Genomic DNA, 27,847 nt, shown 5'->3' with positions numbered 1-27,847 from the left:
TGCATTCATGTTGTTACACTACTGCATCGCAGTAACAAGTTAGGTTGTGCTGTTTCTTGGGTGTGTTTTATCTAATGACTCAAACTTAACTGAGACAAGAGTGGTTTTATATCACATCTCCATGCATCTATGCTTTCACAGGCAAAGCTTTACAAAAACAATGACATGAAGGTAGCAAAGCTGGGGAACCTGTTAGTGATCATTGCCTGACTGAACCCCTCCAGGCCGTGAGTGGTTGCATCGGTTTGCCACACTAACAGGTCCAACACTACTGTAGATTAGCCCATAGGAACAGCTTTCCCATTCCCCAGTTCCGGTGTGACCCACACAAACAACACATTAAGTAACATCACATTCCCTCAGCCTCACTCACCACTCTAGAGCATCTATAACACAACACAAACAGTCATAGCATAAGACATTCAAATGTAGATTCTTGTCTGAATAATCTGGAAGCCTTGAAGCTGGCATCCTAGAAAGCTGACAGGAGTCTTGAACCCTCCTCTCCGCTAACCTGCCTTGCACAGAACATGATATGCAGTTTTTATTGTGTATTCTGTAAACATATAATTCAGCCAATCGTATTTCAGATGTAAATGCAACTTTATTTGGGTATTTCTGACACTCACATAATACAGTGATAACAGAAGCCACATTCCAGGCCAGAGGCCCACATCACATGCGAGGCAATCAGAGCTCTACAGAAGAGGAAAAGCAGACATTATAAACACACTAGAGGCATTACTTCCCATTGCGGAGGCTCTACTGAAGGCAATTAAACCATGCTGAGTGTGTGCCATGTGTAATGCATCTGCTAGGAAAAGATATTTGTTCTTCAAAAACAAACACTTCTTGTCTTGAGAGGGGGACTTCGGCAGGTCCTGTCATCTCGGAGGCAATGTGTGCAGCATCTCTTCTTAGACTTTCACTGCAATAAAAGATTGAGATAGACATGTCAGTTGTGGAGAGGGTCAGGGTATACCTTACTGGAGATGGTGCTAAGCTGTTGTCAGAGATAGCCACCTACACAAATGACTGGTTTAGGTCTATTGCATGTAAAACATTGTTTCCTCTCAATCAGTTTAGATTTAGGCAACATTTAATTCCTTAGTCTTACGATGACTGCAGGTTGTCGTGACCCCAACCAAGCCTGCAGAAGGACTCATCTTCACCCCGTAAGTGAAGCAAGTGTCTACAGACCCGCACAGGTTCTTCTGCTTGCCACATCCTCACTGATGGGGAACGTACTCCTTTGCAACCAAGGTGTTTCCTGTTCTTTCCTCGAAATGTGCATCCGCTTACCCTCATTTTAAGTAAAATACCCTCCCAAGGTTCTGCTCCTCTAGGCTGTTTGCAGTTGGGTCAGAAGATGTTAACAAGAGAGGGAGTTTGTAACAGGCTGATTCCTTGGATTCTCGGGCCCAGACTGAAGATGCAAGAAGCACTTAAATACCAGGTTTGGCAACGACCATCCTGGAATGGGTAAATATATGTGTAGGTCACACTACTCAGGTGACCCTTACAGCCTCTTTTAGGTCAGATAGCTGAATATGTGAGGTGCAGGGATAAAAAAGCAATTCAGTGTGTCTGATGTGATGAGATCTTAGACTATAGACTCACTGTGACATCCATCTCATTTTTAGACTTGGAGCTATAACTCTTGATTTTTCGATTCAGGGATACAGATCTCCTATTTCTAGTTGTGGTACTGTAATCCTCAAGTTCAGGCTTTGTGCTGCATCCTCAATTCTAGACCTGTTGGTATAAACTTTTTTTTAATTCTCGACTCAGTGCTGTAGCTGTCTGAATTCTAGTCTCCGGTCTACAAACGTGTTACTCCTGGACTCTGTGTTATGCACCTCTTTTAGTTTTCATGCTATAACCCTCTTAACTCTATACTCAGTGATTTATCTCTTCTGTCTCTAAGTTCAGGGACATACCCTTATTGCTTCTACAGTCAGTGTTATACCCATCCCGGCCATGGCCTGTGATCTTTAGTCATCACTTTCTGGTGTAGGAGGCTTAGACTCATGACAGGTGAAGTCATTCTGTGGAGAAGGAAGTGGCTAATGCAGAAGAGCAGGAATGCTCAGTTTTTCCAGCTAATGAGAGCCAAAGAAAAGGGCTAAAATTGATCAGCCCAAGGCATTAGTCAGTGGACAAGTGAAGGAAGAGGTAAAGCAATACTGAGTTAAGCCTAGGCCGAGTTTATGGAGTTCCACTCCACAGAATTCCATGCAGTTAATTTAAAACTCAGAGGCGGAGTTCCGTGAGCTGTGGAGTGGCCTCCTCTCCTGAATGTGCCCAATCTCAAAAGCACTAAGCAGGGGTTGGCCTGGTTAGTGAGGTCCCACCATGCTTAGCGCTTCTGAGATCAGGCACATCCAGGAGAGGGCCGTAGGCAGTGAAAGCTGCCATTTCAGGCCTCCTGTACACTGGCCAGTCCTGTGTGCACTGCACATGGGGCAGGCCAGTGCACAAGAGGCCTGAAATGGCACCTTCCTTTTGCTGCCTACGGCCCCTCCTAAATTCAGAATTCATCATCATACAGTAGGTTTATCAAGTTCTTCTTTTGCAGGTTGGTCGAGGTTATCAGTGGGTACATTGTGCCAGCTGGAGAAGTTGAGGTGGGTCCTGGTTCCAGTGGGAGCAGTTGGAAAAGAACTCTATAGCTGACGCAGGGCCACTGTGGGGGACACTTGGAAAAGCACTGCACAGGTAAGTTTAAATGTGAATCCTGGGGGTCCCATTAGAGGTTCAAGGACACAAGGGGTGGGGGGCCCTTAGGGCACATCTGGTTCTTCAGTGCAGGGCACAGGGAGGCTGGGTGCAGAGTGAATCAGTGATTCAAGAGCTCTACACAAGAATGTCCTCAGAAGCAGGAGGTAAGTCGGTTCAAGGGTTGATTTCAGGACAACGGGAGCACTCTGGTGGGAGGTCCAGGTTGTTTCTGAAGTCCCTCAACTGGGGGTTCCTTCTGGTCCTTTTACAGTCCTAGGTGTCCTGTTTTTCAGGATGTCCGAAGCTACATGACCAATACTCAGGCTATTGGTGTGATTCAGCTGCTAGAGGGTGCAGTGCCACCAAACGTGGCACACTGGCAGGGTTTGTTCTAGCAGTCATTGGGGTGAAGTTTGATCTAGCTGCTGCATCCTGTTCTGGAGTTAGCATCCAGAAGTGGGTCTCACTGGATTTAGAGTGGTACCTCTGCTCTGGAGGGAGTTCTCTGGCAATGTGTGAAGTCTGGAGGTCCTCTGTGGTTTTTAAAAGGTTTTCTAGTGATCCAGTGGCTCCTCAGCAGTGATTGTCAGGTCCTGGGTGCAGCAGGCAGGGTTTGGAGCATTTTCTTGGTGCAGCAGGTCCATGGTTCTCGTGCCTTGGATCTTCTTGGTGATGGTCTTCTTCTGCCTGTTAAATATGAGTTCTTGGTCTAGGGATGCACTATAAATATTGTATTTAGTAGGCATTTTAGGTGTAACCTTGTTGTGGCCAGTGGGCCATCTATCTTATCAATCAACAATCAGTGATTTCTAAAGCGTGGCTAATCAAATGTAGGGTCTCAAGGCACTGTTTACCAACATGCTGCTTAGTTGAAGAGCCACGTCTTGAGGTCCTTCCATGAGGACCATAGGGTGGCTACACCCACTAAGTGACCATTCCTAGTGGGCAGAGGTCACTTCCATACACCTGAATGGCTATTTTATTTCCATCCAAGATGGAGGAAAATGGAAGGGAGATTCCACCTCACATGCACCCCCTCAGGGGTGGTGCATGCCAGGTAGGGACACTCCTCCTATCCTTTGTATGACTTTCCCACCTTTGTATGACTTTTGACACCTTCACCCAGGAAGGGCTTTGTTCTGCATCCCAGAGAGCAGGGTTCCTCACCTCAGGGGTGCACATTTGTATGTGGCGGTGGCAGGCTGGCCAGCACCAGTCAACAACCATGTCAGGGCAGTTAGCTTTTGCAGGGGCCCCCTGGGTACATTTTATAATAAATCCAACACTTTTACCAGTTTAGATTTCTCATTCTGAGTTGTTTGATACCAAACAACCGGGGGTTCAGAGTGACCATCATGTAGCTCTGAAAGTCGTATTGACCAGTGTCCAGCACATGTGCTAAAATGGCTGCTCTGTTCACTATGTCTCAGGTTTGGCAAGGACACAGTGGGGGCATATTGCTCATGCAGCCATGCCCTCACATATAGTATGGTGCACCATGCCTTTGGCTGGAACTTCTGACAGAGGGGTGCCTTACCCATAGTGCATGCAGTTTATAGTGGACAGGACACAGAGGCAGTGTACCATGTCGAGTTTGTGTTTTAGGTTTGCATAAGTGCACTCAGCCTGCAATGGTAGGACTGGGTGCATCTGGATGCATTGCCATAGAGGGAGCCACAATCAGTGCTGCTGCCCTCAGGGGCCTACACTTGGTACCCCTTACCCTGGGTACCTAGGTACCATTTACTAGGGACTTATAGTGACAGCTAAAGGTGATGCCTATTGTGCCAATGCATCACAACAGTTTAGGGAAAGAGCTCTGGCCCAGGGAACCTCGTTAGCAGGGGCCAAGGAACTAACAACCTCTAGGCCACATCACATACCAGGGAAAAAGAGGGGGCTAACCATGTCAAAATTAGGTATTTTCTTACACTCCTACTCTTATCCGCAGGGCATGTCTTGCTATTACAGACCCAGCCAACTGTTTGCCTCAAGTATCAAGTCCAAAGTACAAGTTATGCTACTTCAGGGTATTGCTAGAAAGAGAGAGACAAGTGAGAGAGGTGGCTTGCGGGCATGCTGTGAGAAGAATGAAGGACATTTGGTGGAGTATCTAAGAAGACTGAAGAGTAAGGCTTTGCTGCAAAATATTGTCATCATCATCTTTGCTGAAACCCTAATGAGACATGTTAGGGCAGTGTGAGCTCCCTAGTAACTAAATGCAAGACAAAGTGATTTGGAAGAGGTGTAAAGTGTGTTGAATCACCATCCACTGCTATAGGTGCACCTGAAATATTGCTTTATAGCCTCTTAATATTTACATTGCATCAAAATAGTAACATTCATGTTGATATTTCAGTTTCCTGGTTTGGGAATAAATAGTTAGTTGCTACAATGTTGTGTCTAGACGACATTCCCTGGTGGATAGAGGTTGTTTTCCCTGATTTTCTTGCCCCAATATATTCAAACCCTTGAATAGTCTCCATGGTGATTTACAGCTCCAAGTATACATGTCGAAGTTCAGATAAGAGCATCTCAGTTGTGGTTAAATATTCCATCTGCAAGATGGCTAACTTTGTGATTATAAAGTGGTCTTTAACTTGTAGCCCACACGTGATGAGTATTTTGATAATGGATGTTTTGGAACTTTAAAGTGAAAATGAGTTGTGGTTAGTGAGAGGAGGAATGCAAACAAGTGCCACATTCACTTCCTTGGAGTTTATGCATAGCAGACACACTGCTGCACAGTCACTTGATAGTGCTTCAAGCCTCCACTGAGAAGAAACAGACAGTAGCCAGATGTGTGCAAAAGAGGCCAGGAAGAATATGATGGAGCCTCGTTCATGGTTCATGGTTCTTGTGAATGGGTGAGCATGTCCCAATGTCTTGGAACATGCTCCTTGAAGACCCTGGCCTGCACTTTTGTCATCAGAGCTCTAGTTAAAGGGGTATTTTTTGTGATGACTAGAAGGAGGACCAGGGTTGGTCAGAAGTTGTGGTCCATCGTTCGCAAAGATTCATTGTCCTTTGTGCTAAAATATTTCTTGTGAGTTCTGGTGATCTCTGGATCTGATTTTAAACCCCACTTGAATATGGTATGATGGGTGCAAGGTGAGATTCCAGTGGCCATACCTCCTATTGTAAAGGCTGGTTTATCTGTGGGAGTTTGAACCAGTGATTCTTGTATCATTTTTATTCAAACAACAATAATGTTGTCCTTTAATGTTGTGGATTACCAAAGTTTGGTAAAGTCACACAAGTAGCAAATTAAACTCATTACTGGTACATGAGTACCTTCTGTGGTAATTGTTGGTTAGCTTGGTCTGTTTTTTTGCAGTTCTAAATCTTCCTAAAACATTGCTAAATGAAGCATATAATACAGTAAAATAAAATACAGTACAACATACTGGAACTGAGCACAACTTAGTACATCAAAATGTCTTGCAAGCCTCAGCTTACCAAAGGTGTAGGTAGCCCGGAAGCCTTTCCTCTGATCCGAACGGTCACTGTGGAACTGGAGCAGCAATGAGTTCCCACTGGACACCACTGGTGGGATAGGACCAGATCCACAATATCGGCCAATCAGTGGGGCACTGTTTGTGGGGCCATTGAAGATGACTAGGTAGTCTAAGCGGCAGAAGGACAAGTGGGGCTCCAAGTCAAAATCAGTGAACGTCAATGAAATCTACAATATGAGACAAAAAAGAAAAGAAAAGCGGAGTTTTAGTCAAGAGTAATGTTGGGTCATCACAATCTTCCACCACTTGACGTGGTATCATAGGCTTCTACGTTGCAATAGTAGAGAATGTTTTGTGCGACTCACCTTGTTCCCTAATGGGGCTGATATGTAGTACTCACAGTCCAAGCTGGCTGGGTAATTCTGAGGATAGTTTTCTGATGTGACTGTCCCTGGTGAAGTGCTGTAAGCATGGCCACAAACAACTAGGAGGTAAAGAGAGACACACCGTTAAACATCCAGAAACGTCTTCGTGCAATCACCAGCTACCTTCCATGAGCACGGTACACTCCAAATAATTTAGCAACATGCAGCGATGAATCACTAGTGTGTGTTAGGAGTGCAATCATTCATTGTTGAATCATTCATTGTTCCTATTTTTGAACAGGATTAAAGACTGCGCAGTGATGTTTTGAGTCAGCAGTGGCAGACCTTGGCTGCTCTCAATAGGGGTTGTATGTCAGACAAAAGTACTGTCTGACATTTATATTGTGTCTTGAATATTGTTTACCAAAATATCATGTGATTGAGTAGAGATTTTCGATTATGAACTCCAAAGTGGCAATATTTTTGTAACTCCATTAAGACACAATATAAAATATTCTGAGAGATATTTTGGTATCATATTTGGTATCAATCTGTTCATCCAATAGAAACATTTTTTGGAGTGCTATGACAATGTGTTTAAAGTGATTCAATAATTACTCTATGAAGATGGCATATGCTGGTGTGCCATCCAAGCGGCCAATCAGCTAATGACTACAGAGAGATAAAAACACAGAAGGGCTCCTACTGTTCTGGTAGTAGGCATTAAAGCCGCTGGCAGAGATGGCTCCATTGGTAACAAACCGCAGCAGCATTATATTCTTTGACGACACCACTGGGGGCACACTTCCTCTCCCACAGGTTCTGTTCAGTAAGACAGGGCAGTCTTTGGTCATCCCATCATAAATCATGACATAATCAGCCTCACAGTTTGGAGAGGACTCAATATCGAAGGCGGTAAATGTTAGCAGAATCTGGAAGACAAGGCAGAGAAAAGTGGCTTGACACCAGGGCACTCTCCTTGACCCTTCCACATCAAAAGAGTCTTTCAAACCAAAGGTGCAACCTCCAGTGTCTGATAACTTAATGGACAAAGCACTCTGAACCAACAAAGATCTTTCTGCAGACTTACCTGTACGGCATTTGCTAAAATCAGATATGAACAGTCAGTATTGCTTGGGTACTGTGAAGGGTAATTGGTAGAGTTCAGAAATCCGTAGCCCTCCCTGGAGATAGTGCTGCACATATCTGAAAGGGCAAATGAAGAAAAGGCACCTTCAATGAGCAGGTCTGTTCAGGCTTCTTTACTACTGGAAGAAGCAGGAAAACACACATAACTTTGTACATTTACAATTTCCGATGTAGATACTTCAGATAGAGCCCATAAAACACTACCATCCACTACAGGGCAGCAGGAGAATCTACTCTCTGTAGAAATACATAAGAAACTCTGATAAAGGTCCTATGGTCGGGATGCAGCACTTGAGGTGGTTACAGGAGAGGTCGTTGAGCTCACTCAGAGTGGATGGTGCTGCAATTAAACAGTAGGAGAAGAAGCTGAGATTACAAGAAGGGCAAAGCAGTCAAATTTGATGATAAAAGAGAATACTGCAAAAAATGGAAGGTGAAAATGTTCAGATCACATGAGAAGAGAGAAACCTTGGAAACAATCTGATGCATGTATGCTGGGTTAATATGCAGATGAGGATGTGGGGCTCACATGGTGAGGACGATCCGGAGATCACATGCAGGGTTTCATGCTGTGATAATACAGAGACCAGAAAGAATATACAGGACACTTATATCACATGTCAAAGGGAATGGTAAGATCACATGAACACCAGGAAGCTGGAATGACATCGGGGAGAGGGTGCTGGGATCAAATGCAAACGAAGATGCCAGAATCAGATGGAGGAGTAAATAAGAGATCAATGGAGAACAGGATTCTCAAATCACATGTAGGAGAGGCTGGCAGGATTTTAAGGTCAACAGGGGGTATACTGAGATCACTTAAAGAACAGGATGTTTGAATAAACTGAATGGTGGAATCACATGGAGGAGACAATGCTGAGAGCACATGGAAGAGAATATACTGAGGCCACATAAAGAACAATATGCTAGGATCACTTCAAAGACGGGATGGTGGAATCTAATGGAGGACATAATGCTCATTTTATATTGTGCACAAATAGAAGAGGATACATGGAGAAAAGAATTCTGAAGTAACCTGGAAAACAGAGAGGAGAAAATGCAGGAATCACTAGATGAGAGTATATTAGAACTGCTGGGAAGAGGGGCTGTGAGAATGACACAAGAAGAGAGAAAGATTAGTTCATGATTCTGAGAGAATGCTGGGGTCATGTGAAGGGTGGGATGCTAAACTCGGATCATGGGATCACATGGTGTAAATGATGCTGGGCTCACATGGCACACATGGAGAATAGCATGATGTTGTCACACAGAAGACAGGATTAGCAGAGAGAATTCTATGATAAAGAGAGGTCACATGAAGGAGAGAATATTTAGATCATTGGAGAGAAAGGGATAATGAGATAACAAGGGGAAGGAGATCCTGGGACCAGCTGACAGGAGTGGATGGTGGGATCACATAGAGCACATAGAGCAGAGGCAATTGCAATCACGTCAAGAATGGAACGCTGGTACTGGAGAGGAAGTCGGATCAAATAGAGAAGGATTCTGGGATCTCATTAAAGAAAGTGATATTAGATCATATGGAGGAGCAGATGGTAATATCAAATGAGAGGAAGGGATGCCGATGCTCCATGAGAGAGGAGGATGATGAGCTCACATGAATAAGAGAATGCTGGGATCCCAAGAACGGATGCTATGATTATGTGAATCGGGTAATGCTGGGATCTTGTGAAGGAGTTGCAAGATGCAAGTGCAAGATGCTGGGATAAAGTAGAGAAGGTGGAAAAAATAATGTGGACAGACAGGAGAAGATAATATTGGGATTACATGAATTAAAGGAACCTGAGATCACACGGGAGAGAGGTTGCTGAGGGGATATTGGCATCACTTAGGTGGAGAGGATACAGGAATGAGACAGGTGGGGAGGTATCAGGGGTCCCAATAACACAGGAAAGAATTAAAGGTGTAGTTAATGACATAACATGAGGATGAGTATTACAAAAAAGGTGAGGATGCTGGGATTCCGTGAACAAAGATGTTTAGATCCCATAGAGGAGATGATGCTGAGATTAAAAGATGGCAAGGGAGGTCATAGATCATTTTTTGATTAAGTCTGATCATAAAGAGGAGAGGATGCTGAAATCACACAAAGGTAATTATTCTGAGCTGTGATGGGAGGGATGCATAGTAAATAGGAATGCAGGAATCTATTCCTCTATGGGACTGGTGGATACCACTCAAAGCAGAAGGAATGACCCTGGGATGCCATAGGACGAAAGGATTGTCAAGCTAATACCAAGTATCAAAAATTGTTTTAAAACACTGCTACTTACCACAGTTGTACAGCCGGTTGATTTTAGCAAGATCCAGATTGCTCAGACCAACTGACTGCCCAATGTCAGATTTTTTATGGGGATGAATGTCGCCTGTCCGGAGGTGTTACTATATGCATACCTAAGGGAATAAAGGCACATTCACTATACTCTCATCATCAAAGTTCTTAGATTCAGTATTCAGGTTGGTGTTCCGCTATAGGCTTGGGTCTGGTTGGTTGTGATTTTTCAGAAAAATCAGACATATTGTAATATTCGAGTCACCAGCTTGACCGCATCCAGCCTCTCATTCGTCCCCTGGCTCCGTTGCCCTTCTTGTGTTAGAGTAGACCAAATTTCTATAAAATGGTGCAAACCTTTTGGCTCCAAATGTACCAAGTTTTCAAAGGTGGTTATATCACCCTAAATTTTGAGTGTGGCTAATATACTTCTAATTTATAGTTAATCCATCTATCATCATCTTGACTGGTGGGGTGTTTTTTTATCTGAGCATTGCCTTTTTCACAAAGTAGTTTTTGAAATATTAAAGAAAAACAAATTTGTATATATAGGGACGCGAAGGATCCACGAATCCAGCTGATCTCGTGCTGAGATCTGATTGGTTGCCAACACAAGGAAGTGTTGGCAGCCATCTTGGACTGAGCTTCAGCCGAGTAATGACATGAATGACAAATGAAATGCTCCAGGGGCCGCCACCTTCGTGGGGCTGAGTTTAAATAATGAAGGGTGTCAGTTACGGACGGCCGGCCCTGGGGACCACCACCACCGCTCAGGGTCGGCTCCTGCTATGCCCCCGGGATGCCCAACCCAGGGACTTAGCTGTTTGCTTTGACTTGGTGGGAGCTGAGAAATGATGTTGTCACAGATGTCATGAGATACATATAAAACCTAGGGCCGTATTTATACTTTTTGGCACACAACTGCGCCAACGCAGTTGTGCATCAAAAAATTTAACGCCGGCTAACGCCATTCGAAAGCGCCATGCGGGCGCCTTATTTATGGAATGACGTTAGCCGGCGGAGCTGCCTGGTGTGCGTCCAAAAAAATGACTTACACCAGGCAGCGCCGGCATAGGGGAAAATGGAGCTTGGGCGTCAAAAAATGGGGCAAGTCAGGCTGAGGCAACATTTTCGCCTCAACCCGATTTGCGCTATTTTTTTTTACTCCCACACCCATTTAAATGACTCCTGTCTTAGCAAAGACATGAGTCATGCCCCCTTGCCCAATGGCCATGCCCAGGGGACTTCTGTCCCCTGGGCATGGTCAATGGGCATAGTGGCATGTAGGGGGGCACAAATCAGGCTCCCCTATGCCACATAACAAAATAAAATAAAATACTTACCTGAACTTACCTTATGTTCCCTGGGATGGGTCCCTCCATCCTTGGGTGGCCTCCTGGGGTGGGCCAGGGTGGCAGGGGGTGTCCCTGGGGGCATGGGAGGGCACCTCTGGGCTCCTACCGAGCCCACAGGTCCCTTAACGCCTGCCCTGACCAGGCGTTAAAAAATGACGCTAAAGCGGCTGGACGTCATTTTTTTTGACCTGCCCACTCCCGGGCGTCATTTTTGCCCGGGAGTGTAAATACGGCGCACATGCCTCGGAGTCATTTTTTAGACGGGAACGCCTACCTTGCATGTCATTAACGCAAGGAAGGTGTCCACGCTAAAAAATGACGCAAACTCCAAGATCTTTGGCGCTAGATGGCTCTAACGCCAAAGTATAAATATGGAGTTAGTTTTGCGTCGGATTTGCGTAAAAAAAACGACGCAAATCCGGCGCAAACAGAGTATAAATATGCCCCCTAGTGTTAGTTGCCGCTTTGTAGTTATAGTTAGGACCATGTTTCCATACAAAACACGATTTTTGACTTGCCTATATCTTTGGCACAGTTTGACGAATCTTCACAAGATTTTTCAAAAATAGGGTCCCCGTGATTCTTGTTGGACATGGAAAATTTAGGGTTAATCTGTCAAGCGGGGGCCGAGAAAAAACAGGGAGGTAAAAAAAGTTGTGTTTCCTATGTTAATTCCCTTAGGACCTTCAGGCACGTCTACAGCCCGAACCACTGGACGGAATTAAAACAAATTTGACAGAAAGTTAGCTTTTTGCACACAGATTACGCTTTCGCTTATTTGCTGTAAATCCGTCCATTCATTTTTTCAAAGATATTAAAGAGGGAATACATTTGTATATCTCTGGCTACGACGACTTCACAAAAACAGACAAGCTCATGCAGGGAAATGCACAGCTCTCATCGGCTGCCAACACTTCAAACCAGGAAGTGTTAGCAGCCATCTTGGGACTCGGCTTCAGTTGAGTCCCACTTAAAAAGTTACAAAAAAACAAGGGGTCAGGGTTGAGTCTCCCAAAACAACTGAAAATCACCTGTTATAGTTACTGTTATCTCAAGTAACTATAACTCATGCTCTAAATTATTTTATAACTTGTGTCCTCTTTGATACATCACTGATAATATCAATGTAATATTTGCAGTAAACATTTTTATGAAAAAACTGTGCATGACAGGGGGGTGAGTTATAGTTACCTTAGTGCCGGAGTTATAGTTACTTGAGTTACTTGAGGTGAATTTCTATGGTTTTGCACGTTTAAAATGTGGGCCTAACTATAACGTCGCTGTAACCTTTGTTTTTTTTTCAATACATGCATATATATATATTTATATATATATATAGATATATATAGATATATATATCTACATATATATATATATATATGGAATTAGGTCACAAGATTTTATCTGACATTGAAAAACCCCTAAAAATTCACTGAAAAAACACGAAGGTTAAAGGACATTATAATTAGGTGTTGTAAAATGATAATCACACAGTTAAAAAGAAATGTCACTAAAATTCACCAGCTTTTAGTTTATTGAGCTGTTAGAACATTCACCCACCATGCACTGCTTATGGCCTCACATGTGACATCAATCATGACATGTTAAATGACAAAATTGATGATATGACTATTGACATCTCTATGACATCATTGATTACTTCTCAGGGCCACGCTGGTCCTGCGAGAATACTGTTCAATATTGTTTTCCCATTTGAAAAAGGCTGTGGGGGTTTCTCTGAGTCCCCACAGAAGAGGCAAGGGGTCAGGGTGTCCATATCATGCACCCTTTTATTTTTCAAACCAGTTCAGGACCTGTGTCCTGTAATAGCGGCTGCAGTATTTTCTTCATGTTCCTGTCCACTAGATTGCTCTGTTATGTGGTACTTGTACCGGTCCTGTGGGACCAAATAAGCGACAGGAAAATAAAGGTCCTCATTACAACCCTGGTGGTCCAAGACCGCCAGGGCTGTTTTGGCTGAAGCATCGCCAACAGGCTGGCGGTGCTTCAGAGGGGAGTACGGGCCGGCGGTTTCCCACCAAATTTGCCCCGGCGGTGATAATCTGCCAGGGCAGCGCTGCTTGCAGCGCTGCCCAGGGGATTACGAGTCCCCGACCGCCAGCCTTTTCCTGGTGGTTTGAACCACCAGGGAAAGACTGGCGGTACAGGGAGTCGCAGGGGCCCCCTGACAGGGCCCCATGCAGCTTTTCACTGTCTGCTATGCAGACAGTGAAAAGCGCGATGGGTGCAACTGCACCCGTCGCACGGCCGCAGCACCGCCGGCTCCATTTGGAGCCGGCTCCTATGTTGCGGCCAAGATCCCCGCTGGTCCGGCGGGCGGAAACCAGGTTTCCGCCCGCCGGCCCAGTGGGGATCTCATGATGACCGGGGCAGGGGTGTGGCTGCATTGGCGTCCGCCCGGCGGTTAGATCTGCCGCCCGCCAAGGTCATAATGAGGGCCAAAGTCTCTTTACCAATCAGATCGCTATGTTTTTAAATTTGTTTTTGTTCCTTGTAAGTGAGCATGTAGGACCCCTTGGTACAGCTCACACTGTGGTCACACCTCCATCTAGGGTTCCAAATTGAGAGACAGAGAACATGCACTAAATGTATAAGGTTAAAAAGCATGAGAAAACAGCCACCAGACCCTTCTTTCAACTGGTAGCAACAACGTCTCAGACTCCCCTGTGACATGTATTAAATTTATGAGGTTGGAACGTATGAGGAAACAGCCACCAGACCCTTATTTCAACTGAGAGCAACAATGTCTCAGGCTCTCCTTTTGAAAACTACCACCTTCATGCACTTTTTATGGCCTCACATGTGACACCAATCATGATATGTTAAATTACATAATTGATGATGTGACTAATGACATCTCAAATTATAAATTGATGACTTTAAATTACATCATTGATGACTATCTCTGATGAAGCAGACATACTCACAATGATTACATCAATAAAACCCTCCAATTACTTTAATGATCCTCTGCCCACAAAGCACATCAAAGACCTTAGTTCTTCCTTACTCCCCCTATGGACGAAGATTGTCAGTGCATCGCTCTCCCAGGGCACAATTCCCAATTGCCTAAAGATAGGACAGGCCACCCCTATAAAAAAAACAACTGTGGAACAGTCAACCCACATTGAACAATTTCACCTCCTAGACCTAGACCATTGTCAATCTGACTTCAGATCTGGACATAACACTCAAACCGCTCTGACACTCGCTGACGGTGCACTAAGATTCCTAGATCTGAACCAAACCTGTCTACTTATACTTCTTAATCTCTCTTCTGCGTTTGATACGGTTAAACATGACAGATTGATTGACTTCCTTGATAGACGATGGGGCTATCTGGTCCTGTTTTAAACTGGTTTGCTTCATTCCTACAAAATGGAGCTCAGAGAATCAAAGTCAACCAAACACTATCAGACATCAGACCAGTCACAATTGGAGTTCCCCAAGGATCCACACTCTCACCCATGTTACTCAACATGTACATGGAACCTCTTACTAAATTTTCAATATCTCAAACATACACTACCATATACCCGCAGTTGATACACAATTACATTTGAAAATCACGTGACCTATTGATATCAAAATGCTCAACTACAGCCTCTTGAAATCTTAACAATGGCTGATCTATAATCACCTCATTGTCAACAACCTCCAAAGTGAAGTCCTTCTGATCGCCCCCCATAGTCACCTTGCCCTGTTGGAAGAATGGCTCAAACAACTCACAGCTTTTAAATATTCCCCTCAAATTATCTTTAGGCATACCAAATATCTGAATATGCAAGATCATATCAGTGCATCCACCAGGGGTGCAAAAAAACATTTAAACACTAAGGAAAACCAAACCCTTCCTGCCCCTTGATGACTTTAAGCTAGCGGTGCAATCCCTAGTAATTTCACGATTAGATTACGGAAGTGCTACTCTAGCTGGCTCCGCTAAATACACCACATTGCTCTAGTCCTAAAATATCTAAAAAGGCTCCCGTTTGAAGCAGTAATCCGATTGAAGATTGCCTGCATGATTCACAAGGCCCTTCACTATAACACCACTGTCTACCTGGACAAAGAATTCAAACTTTCTTGGGGTAGTCGCTCATTAAGAAACACAAACTCCCCATTGGTGAAACCTCAGAGATTCAACAAAAAAAACCTTTAAAAACTTTCCTTTTCTGGCCTTGCCCAAGAATTCAGAGCTCATTATCTCCTGAAATCAGAACAAACCCCTCAACTAGTTCCTTTAAAAAAGAAGTAAAACTGCTTCTGATGCATAAATTTCTACATCAGGAGTCTTGAATTCTCTCAACTTGTCCATCTTCTGGTGGATTACCAGACCCTGGAGCTGCCTGTTGACTGATATACCATACTGTTTGTTTCTTACTTATTCATCCTTCACTGTGGACATTCCTCACCTTGGTTCTGCCTGCTGATTGGCATACTGTATTTGTGCTGCTCACTGCTAATCCTTCTTAATTTGCTATTGCTTTCTCCCTTTCCGTGTATGTACGACAAGACTTTTCCATGTGCAGCGCTTTGATACCCAGAAGGGTCATGTTCATGCTATATAAAACGCCTCAACTAAATATTAAATAAATAAATAATTCCATAAATATAAACGCTAATTTAAAAACAAATGTCACTGAGATTCACCAGTTTTTAGTTTACTGGACCAAATATAAATTTAACCTGCCATGCACTGCTTTTGGCCTCACAAGATTGAAAAACAGGAGGAAACAGACATTCTTTCAACTGCTAGCAACAACATCTTCCCTCTGACTGTTGAATGCAGCACCTCAGACTCGCTTCTGGGTATCAGCAGTGATGTCTTAGGCTCACCTTCCATAGTGCATAACAGAGGAGTAGTCATATTCCAGGCCCAGGTTATTGGTGTTCAGTTTGTTAAAGTTGGACAACTTTCCTGCAGTGAGGAAGAGATAAAAAGAGATAGGGCTGAGAAACACAATACTGCATGCAAGACCACTGTATCACATTTAAAGTGGGCCAACACTCATCTCTCCTCACTGCTAGCCCAGTCTGTCTGCTAGGGTTACAGAACCCTAACTTTCTTGCAACATGTGAGAAACTGGGGCTGATTGCAGAGGCCCCCTAACTTTTTGCCCCCATTTTCCACTTTATGCTGGTGTTTTCCTGACTCTGATGGTGCCCTGGGTACTGCTAACCAGTCCCAGGGCCTGTGCTCTGTGTAAAATGGATATGCAAATTAGGCTAATTATAATTGGCTAAGTTAACCTACCTATAAGTCCCTAGTATATAGTAGGGCATGTAGGTTTAGGGACCACAGCATAGGTGGTGCACACCTAGGTGCATTGCTGAGGTGCCCAGTGTCATTTTAAAAGCAAGCCTGCCTTGCTGGCTGCTTTTAAATTAAAGTTATATGCAAATTCGACTTTGGAATTAAAGGTACTTCCAAAGTCTTCAACTACCTTATTTTTACATATAAGTCACCCCTAAGGTGTGCCCTATGTGCCCCTAGGGCTGGGTGCCATGTAACTATAAGCAGGGACTTTATAAAAATAGATTTATAAGCCCTGGTGAGGTAAAAACAGCCAAATTCGTTTTTCCCTCATTGAAGTAAATGGCCTTCATAGGCTAGAATGGGCAGACTTTATTTTAAATTTTAAAGTCCCCTTAAATGTTACATACCAAGAATTTGGTATCAAATTGATTGTTATAATAAATCCCCCAACTTCCAGTTGTTGGATTTAATATAACTAGTGCAGGTAAAAAGTTTAGACTTTACCTAAAAAGTTGCCAATTTCAGCTCTGCATTGTTTTTGCTGCTGTGCTCTGATTGGCCAGCCTGCAGCAGCTTCTGCCAGGCTACTTTAATGAGGTGTGAAGTGGCCTGACTTCACACAAAGGAATGTGCTTGGGGGAGAGAATCTCCCCTCAGCAGATGGTGAGGCAGGAAGGGGGAGGGCTGCCAAACTTGTCTTCAAAGGCAGAGAAGGACATCTGGAGCACCCAGCAACACCCCCACATCCTGCAACCCCAGACAGCTAGGTGCCCCCTTGATTAGATTAGGAGAGGGCAGGAGAGGGGTGTGTTTATGATTTTTCGCCACTCCAGTGGGTGGGCTCAGCCAGATCTCTCCTCCAAAAATCAGATTCATCCATTTTGGATTTTTAGAGACTGTTGCCTTCTGGGATGGATTTTTGCCACACTTCCCAGGAAGTGGTCATCACAGGGGGACGACCCTGTCCCTGATTGGAGAACCAGGGCCCCCCTGCTTTTCACCCAGGAGCAAGGATAAAACTGGCAGACCTGCACCCACGCCTCAGATCCCCTCCAGAATTCAACAAGAAAGGAACTAAAGAAGAAGAAGGACTGCCCTGCTGGACCCCTGGCCTGCTCCTGGACCCTGCACTCAGAAGGACTGCACCAGCTGCACACTTGGGCTTCACCACAAGAAGGACTTTGCCTGGCTTCAACTGGTTCAAGGAGGGACTCCCTGTTTGCTACAGGTAAAAAATTGCTAAACCAGAGTCCCCTGCACCAACTCCTGAAGAAAGCGACCAGCTGACCACTGTCCAGTGGCCAAAAAGGAGTTTGCGCCAGGTGCATTCTGGGAGTTGAAGTCCGCACTTCCCAAGGACCATCACAGAACTTCTGGACCCTTGGGGTGAGCTGTGGACCCCAAAAGAACCTTAAAAGAACATCTGGGTGAAGCCCCAGAAGTTTGGAAAAGATTGGAGAATTTTTGAAAAAAAGCTCCATAAAGTGACCGACTCGACGCGGAAATTCTAGCCGGCTTGCCTCAACCGCGACCCGGCCTGACTTCGTGGTTCGTCCCGGTCAAGAAAAACATCCGAAAAAAAGACTAAGTCCGAACGTAAAAAGTTGACCGGGACCTTCCAGCCATCGTATCCGAGAAGGGCTCCACGGACGTCGGATCAAGATCCAGGTTTACCCCGGTCGAAGGATTTTCATCTCGAAAAAACGACTAAGTCCGAAGGTAAAAATCACCACCGAGGAAACCGACTTCGCGTATCCGGACAAGGGCTCCAGGAGGTCGGATCCAACTGGCAGGTTCGTCCCGGTGAAGAAAAACTTCAAAATAAAGACTAAGTCAGAAGGTAACTTTTTAACCGAGGCCTCCCGCGACCTGTAGCCGAGCAGGGCTCCATCGCGGTCGGCCTGAAAGTTTGACTTTGCCCCGGTCCTGGTGCAACCAGATGACCCGATTGGCGCTTTTTGTTTCTAAGCGCTAGAAAATAATAATACTTTAAAAATTCATATCTCCGGTTCCCCTGAACCGATTTTAATCGTTTTGTGTCATTTTAAAGATAAAAATATAAGCTATTTTTATAAATTGGTTTTGGATTTTTAAACTGTTTCCTGTGTTTTATTTAATTACTGTTTTGTGATATTTGAATGCTTTACACTTTGTCTCCTAAATTAAGCCTTGACGCTCGATGCCAAGCTACCAAGGGTAGAGCTGGGATTAATTTACTGAGACCTAACTGTACTTTTGTGGAGGTTTGTGGCTTGTTGCTAGGTGTAGGTACCTACCTGCCCTACCAATAACCCATTTTCCAACATAATTGGAAGCAGCGACGGGATCCTGTACTTGTGTTCAATATCACGTTACAGTTTTAGATAAAACAAATTAAAAATCCTTTAAATTGTCCTAGTGCAAAAATTGTTTTTAATTTTTAATTTTAATTTTTTTTTTTAAATTAATTTGGATTAATTTCAATTATTGAATTTTTGTAATTTTTCTAAATTATTGTTTCCAATTTTTGCAAAAAGTTTTTGTGACACAAAACTAGGGAACCATGGAGCTTGATCTGGCTAGCCTACCCACACTGACAGTAGTCCAGCTTAGGGGGTTGTGTATTGAGAGGGGGTTGCCTGCAACCACTAATCTCAGGAAGGAAATCCTGATTAAATCCCTGACAGCATGGGCTGAGGCCCAAGAGGTGGAGACAGAGGAAGCTCCAGAGGAGGAACCAAAAGAGGATGATGCTAACTCTAACCACCCAGGGGAGGAAAGGCATCAGACCCCAAGTGAGGAAGAAGAGGAACGGTCCTCACTGGACACAGTCACTAGGGGCAGACCCAAAGCTAGTGGTAGGAAGAGGGTCCTTTCAGGAGGAGAGAACCCATCCATCAGGGAAAGAGAGCTGGAAGCCCAGCTAGCCTACATAGCTTTGGAAGCAGAGAAGCTGGCCCTAGAGAAGAAAAAGTGGGCATACAAAGAAAAAAGAGATGGAAGCAGCGATAAAGAAGCTGAGGTGTCCATGGGTGGGGGAGTTTGCCCCAGATTACCCAAGGGGGTAGTTCCTGCTTATATACAGGGGGATGACATAGATAAGTGGCTAGGGGCCTTTGAGAGGGCACTCCAAATGAGAAGGGTTAGGCCTCAATACTGGGGTTCCCTTTTGTGGGAGTTGGTCCCCAACTCAGGGAGGGATAGGCTTCTGACCTTAAGGGGGGAGGAGGCAGATTCATACCCTAGTATGAAGAGGTGCTTAGTCAAGAAGTTTGGTCTGACCCCAGAGCAATATAGAATGAAGTTCAGGGACACCCAGAAGGTCAGTACCCAGTCTTGGGTTGACTTTGTGGACACCTCACTAAAGGCACTAGAGGGCTGGATTATTGGCAACAAAGTTAATACTTATGAGGGGTTATACAATCTGATCATGAGAGAGCACATCTTGACCAATTGTATCCAAGAAAGGTTACGCCAGCATCTAGTGGACTCTAAGCTGACCAACCCTAGAGAGCTAGGGGAGGCAGCTGATGAGTGGTTGAGAACCAGGGTGGTTGTCAAGTCCCAGGGGGGAGACTCCAAGAAGGGGGGGACAGGTCCCCAAAAACCTAAGGAGGGAGGTGGTAAGCCCACCACAGAGACTCCCTCTGTACCCCAGAACCCTAAGAAGGAGGAGAGTAAATCCCACTCCCAATCTGACATGCAGAGACAGGGAGACCCAGGGTTAAAAAAGCTCTTGGACAGTAGGGCTTGCTTTGACTGTCAGCAGACAGGTCACTTCAGAGGAGATGCAGCCTGTCCAAAGAAAGTGGTTAGCACTGGGCTGTCCAGTGTAGCCATAGAGGAGGATTCCTCAGATGATGAAGTCCTCCTAGCATTGTGCTGGGAGACAGGACCAGATGGTAAGCTGGTGATCCCTAAGGGTGGGAGTAGGCACTTCCACCACATTCAAGTGAATGGGATCCCTACCACTGGCCTGAGGGACACCTGTGCCAGTCACACTATAGTGAGTGACCGGTTAGTGACCCCAGACATGTATGTCCCAGGAAAGACAAAGAAAGTCAGGATAGCCACAGGGGAGGTCACCTCCAAACCTGTAGCCATAGTGCCCCTAGAGAGGGAGGGTATCCTTGACTGGATTAGGGTGGTAGTCAGTGCTGACCTTCCCCTAGATTGTATCCTGGGCAATGACCTCCCAGAGGTGAGTCTGGTCACAGATGGGGTGGTCGCCCAGGGCGCCCCCCCAACCCAAAGTCCTGGGGAGTCAGTCCCTACAGTTAGGAGACAGGGGTCCCCAAGAAAAGGAAAGAAGAAAAGGAAGGGTAGGCCACTCTTAAAGAGAGTTCCAGGGAGCCAAAGGCCTTCTGCCCCAGTAGGGGGGGAGCCCCGAGTTGGCACTGGTGAGGCCTCACCTGACCCCAAGGAAGTCCTGAGTAGTCAGGCAGCTGTCCAGATGCAGGGTGTTGCCCCTGCACTGACAGAAGGGAGAGTGGAAGGAGGGTGTCTGCCACAGGAGGTGGTAGCCCCCCACTCTAGACAGCAAGAGGGGTGCCAGGACCCCAAAGATGCCCCTAAAGCAGCTCAGCCACCTGTCAGTGGAGAGCTTAGGGTGTGGTTCTGGGTACTGACAGCTGTCAGTAGCCTCTGCTGGGTGCTAGCCTTCCAGGCAGCACTGTACTTGGCCTGGGAGGCAGACCCCAAGGCCAATAGCAAAGTAGGCCCCCTGACCCTGTTGGTCATGGTGGGGTTGCTCAAGTGTTGGGTGACCTCTTTGGGTAAACTAGGTCTTGCCCTAGCAAAGTTAGGAGTAGGGGAGGTGGGCACCTCACTACCCAAGTTGGCAGAGAGAGAGGAGGAAGACCCCCCTAGAGGGAAGTTTCAGTTTGGGTTGGGTCCTTTTACTGTTGGGATGGCTTCACTACCCAGAGGGAGTGACCCTGACAGGAGGATATAAGGCAGAGTAGGCCCTGCAAAGGGACAGCCAGTTTTCTGCACTGTCTTCCTCGCCTAACAAGCCAGGAAGACTCTCCCAGGGTTGGGCTGAGTCTCCTGGGTGTGTGGGCTGGGGGGGGGTTGTGTGAGAAACTGGGGCTGATTGCAGAGGCCCCCTAACTTTTTGCCCCCATTTTCCACTTTATGCTGGTGTTTTCCTGACTCTGATGGTGCCCTGGGTACTGCTAACCAGTCCCAGGGCCTGTGCTCTGTGTAAAATGGATATGCAAATTAGGCTAATTATAATTGGCTAAGTTAACCTACCTATAAGTCCCTAGTATATAGTAGGGCATGTAGGTTTAGGGACCACAGCATAGGTGGTGCACACCTAGGTGCATTGCTGAGGTGCCCAGTGTCATTTTAAAAGCAAGCCTGCCTTGCTGGCTGCTTTTAAATTAAAGTTATATGCAAATTCGACTTTGGAATTAAAGGTACTTCCAAAGTCTTCAACTACCTTATTTTTACATATAAGTCACCCCTAAGGTGTGCCCTATGTGCCCCTAGGGCTGGGTGCCATGTAACTATAAGCAGGGACTTTATAAAAATAGATTTATAAGCCCTGGTGAGGTAAAAACAGCCAAATTCGTTTTTCCCTCATTGAAGTAAATGGCCTTCATAGGCTAGAATGGGCAGACTTTATTTTAAATTTTAAAGTCCCCTTAAATGTTACATACCAAGAATTTGGTATCAAATTGATTGTTATAATAAATCCCCCAACTTCCAGTTGTTGGATTTAATATAACTAGTGCAGGTAAAAAGTTTAGACTTTACCTAAAAAGTTGCCAATTTCAGCTCTGCATTGTTTTTGCTGCTGTGCTCTGATTGGCCAGCCTGCAGCAGCTTCTGCCAGGCTACTTTAATGAGGTGTGAAGTGGCCTGACTTCACACAAAGGAATGTGCTTGGGGGAGAGAATCTCCCCTCAGCAGATGGTGAGGCAGGAAGGGGGAGGGCTGCCAAACTTGTCTTCAAAGGCAGAGAAGGACATCTGGAGCACCCAGCAACACCCCCACATCCTGCAACCCCAGACAGCTAGGTGCCCCCTTGATTAGATTAGGAGAGGGCAGGAGAGGGGTGTGTTTATGATTTTTAGCCACACCAGTGGGTGGGCTCAGCCAGATCTCTCCTCCAAAAATCAGATTCATCCATTTTGGATTTTTAGAGACTGTTGCCTTCTGGGATGGATTTTTGCCACACTTCCCAGGAAGTGGTCATCACAGGGGGACGACCCTGTCCCTGATTGGAGAACCAGGGCCCCCCTGCTTTTCACCCAGGAGCAAGGATAAAACTGGCAGACCTGCACCCACGCCTCAGATCCCCTCCAGAATTCAACAAGAAAGGAACTAAAGAAGAAGAAGGACTGCCCTGCTGGACCCCTGGCCTGCTCCTGGACCCTGCACTCAGAAGGACTGCACCAGCTGCACACTTGGGCTTCACCACAAGAAGGACTTTGCCTGGCTTCAACTGGTTCAAGGAGGGACTCCCTGTTTGCTACAGGTAAAAAATTGCTAAACCAGAGTCCCCTGCACCAACTCCTGAAGAAAGCGACCAGCTGACCACTGTCCAGTGGCCAAAAAGGAGTTTGCGCCAGGTGCATTCTGGGAGTTGAAGTCCGCACTTCCCAAGGACCATCACAGAACTTCTGGACCCTTGGGGTGAGCTGTGGACCCCAAAAGAACCTTAAAAGAACATCTGGGTGAAGCCCCAGAAGTTTGGAAAAGATTGGAGAATTTTTGAAAAAAAGCTCCATAAAGTGACCGACTCGACGCGGAAATTCTAGCCGGCTTGCCTCAACCGCGACCCGGCCTGACTTCGTGGTTCGTCCCGGTCAAGAAAAACATCCGAAAAAAAGACTAAGTCCGAACGTAAAAAGTTGACCGGGACCTTCCAGCCATCGTATCCGAGAAGGGCTCCACGGACGTCGGATCAAGATCCAGGTTTACCCCGGTCGAAGGATTTTCATCTCGAAAAAACGACTAAGTCCGAAGGTAAAAATCACCACCGAGGAAACCGACTTCGCGTATCCGGACAAGGGCTCCAGGAGGTCGGATCCAACTGGCAGGTTCGTCCCGGTGAAGAAAAACTTCAAAATAAAGACTAAGTCAGAAGGTAACTTTTTAACCGAGGCCTCCCGCGACCTGTAGCCGAGCAGGGCTCCATCGCGGTCGGCCTGAAAGTTTGACTTTGCCCCGGTCCTGGTGCAACCAGATGACCCGATTGGCGCTTTTTGTTTCTAAGCGCTAGAAAATAATAATACTTTAAAAATTCATATCTCCGGTTCCCCTGAACCGATTTTAATCGTTTTGTGTCATTTTAAAGATAAAAATATAAGCTATTTTTATAAATTGGTTTTGGATTTTTAAACTGTTTCCTGTGTTTTATTTAATTACTGTTTTGTGATATTTGAATGCTTTACACTTTGTCTCCTAAGTTAAGCCTTGACGCTCGATGCCAAGCTACCAAGGGTAGAGCTGGGATTAATTTACTGAGACCTAACTGTACTTTTGTGGAGGTTTGTGGCTTGTTGCTAGGTGTAGGTACCTACCTGCCCTACCAATAACCCATTTTCCAACACAACATTTCTACTATGAGAACCAGATGGTTTCCTTATCACTTCTGCACTCTTCTGTACACTACTCCCCACCGCTCATGCTATCTAGCTTGACTCTTTTACCCCGACTTCTGCTACAGGATCAATCCTCTTGCAAACTCAATGGTTGTTATGTCAGACGTGTTCCCATTTGAACCATAAAAAACCTCTAGCCCTACCTTTTAGTGTCTTGATTTGTTTTTTTCATACTCTTGAAACTCCCCCTTCCCTTTGGGCTCTATGCTGAATGATTGAAATCTGTGGTTGACCTAACGTTTCTAAAATTGCCAAGAAGTGATCCAACCAACATCCTGTTTTCTTTTCTACAAGACCCTATGTGACTGGCTTGTTTCAGCTATTACCTCTTATTTTTAACCCAACATAATACATTGCCACCTGCTTTTTTCAACTTTGCTCTCTGGAATCATCCCTTACTTGTCTCTAACTTCCTAACCTCTCATCATCGTAACCACTTTTCCTCAATTATCATTCTCTATTTTCTTCACTGCAGTGTTTTACATGATCTCCAGCAATGTTGTTTGTGAAACCTTCCCAACTATGCATCATGGGTATTTGCACTGGAATGTTGTCTTCATACTGTGATTGTTCTCAGTCTTCTGCTGTGGTTAGCTTTCACTGCCATGATCAGCATCCTATCTGCATAACCCAAGCTTCAGTCTTAGGACATCTGTTTTACCTCCATATGACATCATTTTGTCATTTGGCTTCTCCTACCACCAATATGCTGGTGATGTGCACATCTTTTCACATTTGTAAAGTCACAGATTTTCACCATACTAAACAAACTGTAACACAACTATCAGTCCCTGGGTGTTCCCTACTACCTAAAGTTCCATTCCTGGCCCATCACCACCACTGACACTCCACTCCCCTATCTTCCCGAACTCCAGACACCTTTACACCTTCTCACTTCACCATTGTGTCAATTTGTTACCTGTAACAACCAACACTTTTCTATCCAGTCGCTTAGACTCAGGTCAATGTACTGGTCGTAGTAGAATGGAATACTGTGAGAGATTATTGGTGAGACTCCTTTAAAGTCTTGAGTACTGAAAGATGTGGTTAGGAGTTCTTATGCTGCCAATTGATACCGGAGCTCAATTATCCGCTAATTGATTTGTCATAGTGCATATATTTCTGAAAACTCTCTTACTGAAGAAACTATCTTAGAATTATCTTAAAATTAGCCATTGGACCATATCTTGTTTTTTTTTAATCAATATTAATTGAAGGAACTATAAATTAAATGTGAAGCAAGTGTTGGAATTCCTTGTTTTGTTAACATAATACAGGCCTGTAGTAGGAGGGATCAAACTCCTTTAGTAATGGATGACGTGATACAATTTCTTGAGGGCTTTGATGAGGAGAGCTGCAGCAAGTGGTATGCCTTTCAGGTGAGCCAGTGTGGAGCTGGAGTAACCTCTGAATAAGGCAGTGGGGCAGTCAAAGACATTGGATGTCAGCTGGGGAGGAGGTGTCAAGGTTCTTGTCTGCTAGCCAGGACTGAATCAGACTTCAGTATTTAGTTGTTGTCACAGTTAGGTTTTACTTCTGGGTTGATTAGAAACATCCAGTTCTGAATAAGCTTGAATCAGGATCTGAGTCATTGAATGTCATCCTCCGATGAGATTATAAAGGAGATGCTGTGTCTTTCAGATTCTTCCTTGAGATTGGTGAGGTACGAGATAAACGATTGCAAGATCAATTCAGCAAAGACCATGAGTGTTTCCAGGGGTGTGAATATTGGTATTCAAGTATTTTGAGGTTGATCAGGATCAAGAGGCTGAGGTTTGTTAATGTCATTGAGGAGCAGGAGGACATCCTTAACTACTTGTATGGTTGCTGTTTTGATGCTGAATCAAGATCTGATTCTGGATTAGAAACATTGTAAGAGACACTTATTGGTGCTCTGCTTCTGTAGTTGTAGAAAGACACCTTTTTCAATGGTCTTTCCGATGAAGAGGAAATTAGTCTTAGGTTAGTTGTTTGTAAGGTTGCCTGGGTCTAAGATGGGCTTGATTAGCAGTGCAAGTAGGTGTCCTAGTATGGGTTTGTCTGGGAACGTTTATTAGCTGACTGAGGCATTAACTGAGTTACTAACAGGTCTGAGGACATCTCAATCATGGGATGTTGTCTTTATTGAATTAGTCTTTAGTGCACTGAGCCTGTCAGTTAGACTGCTGAGCAAGAAGAGTCGAAAAGCTGTGCACTTGGAAACCGACTCATTCATGTCTACTTTGTGTTGATGTTCTTAAAAAGATGCTGCTGTATTTGTCACATTGTTGTCCAACAGAAATGCACAGAAGTCACACTAGTATCTGACACACGTTGCAGTAAACAGAGATGCCCAAATGTTGCACTGGTATCCAACAGGCCATTAAGCAAACACAGGTGCACAGAAGTCACAGTAGTATCAAACAGGTCATTCAGCAATCAGAGAAGCCCAGGAGTCACACTAGTAGCTGACACACCATGCAGTAGACAGAGATGCACAGAAATCACAGTAGTCACATTAGTATCTGACACACCATGCAGTAAACAGAGATGCACAAACGTTGCACTAGTATCTATCAGGCCATTAAGAAATCGGAGATGCACAGAAGTCACCCTAGTAGCTGACACACCATGCAGTAAACAGAGATGCACAGAGGTCAGACTAGTAGATGACACACCATGCAATAGATAGAGATGCACAGAAATCACACTAGTAGCTAACACACCATGCAGTAAAAAGTGATGCTCAGAGATCACACTGGTTTCAGGGTGAACCATTCATACAGATGGATGAAGATCAGACAGCAGTCCAATCCTGCACATTATAATATATAGATTTACTTTGTTCTTCTTGTCGTCTGTCAGTAAATATAAATCTAGTGGCCAGGTTGGTGCCTGATATTCTATTCAGACAACAGGAGAACAGAGTTCACACTGTTGCCTCTCATGCCTTTCCATCTGTATAGATACACAGGAGTGGACCTGGTTTCAGAGATGCACATCAGTAAATGGCCAAGACCCACCTCGGTACAAAGGACAATTATTCTCGGGTTGATTCTAAGATAATAGAGTGCAACCTAAACCTCATTTCTGTGCTCTTCTGTGCACTAAGCAGTCTTGTTACATTCATTGAACTGTACATGTGTTAGGTCAATGATGTCATAATTACTTAACAAAGGGAGTTGTGCCATGTGATTGGGAGGCAGACAGAGCATGAGGGCTCCTGATAAAAGCAAATACCCTGGCTTCACCTTCTTCTTTTACTTTGGTGGCTTTTGGTGATCCCTACATTACTCTCTAAAAGCAAATTATTGTTAATAACATGATTCAACCAACAACAGAAAAAAGTTCTCTCTGATCAGTAGAAGTGATTGGACAGGGCGGAGGTTACTTTACCATCTGCAACAAACTCTGTCACGATTCTCACGTAGTCATCGCGGTCGCTGCAGCTCTGCTCATGGTTAAAGCCCAAGACATGGTTGAGCTCATGCTGGATGGTTCCTTTCGACATGCAACCAACTCCTAGCGATACAGTCTGGGGTCCGCCGCTCCTTCCCATGCTAGACCAGCAGCTGGGACAGACATTGAGTGAAAGTGAGACAAATATGAAAACTTCTGAAATCTGAGAACAGTGACCTCACTGAGAGAGCAGCC

The 27,847-nt window shown here is 44.9% G+C and overlaps 1 pseudogene; it reads right to left on the bottom strand.

Annotated features, from left to right (window-relative positions):
* Positions 1-584: 584 nt before the first annotated feature.
* The window catches only part of LOC138283733 (embryonic protein UVS.2-like), a 42,232-nt pseudogene continuing 14,969 nt past the window's right edge, over positions 585-27,847 (bottom strand).

The sequence above is a fragment of the Pleurodeles waltl genome, chromosome 3_1, assembly GCF_031143425.1.
Source record: "Pleurodeles waltl isolate 20211129_DDA chromosome 3_1, aPleWal1.hap1.20221129, whole genome shotgun sequence".
Taxonomy (NCBI): Eukaryota; Metazoa; Chordata; class Amphibia; order Caudata; family Salamandridae; genus Pleurodeles; species Pleurodeles waltl.
The sequence above is the reverse complement of the archived record's forward strand: the minus strand, read 5'-3'. Positions and strand labels throughout refer to the sequence as shown.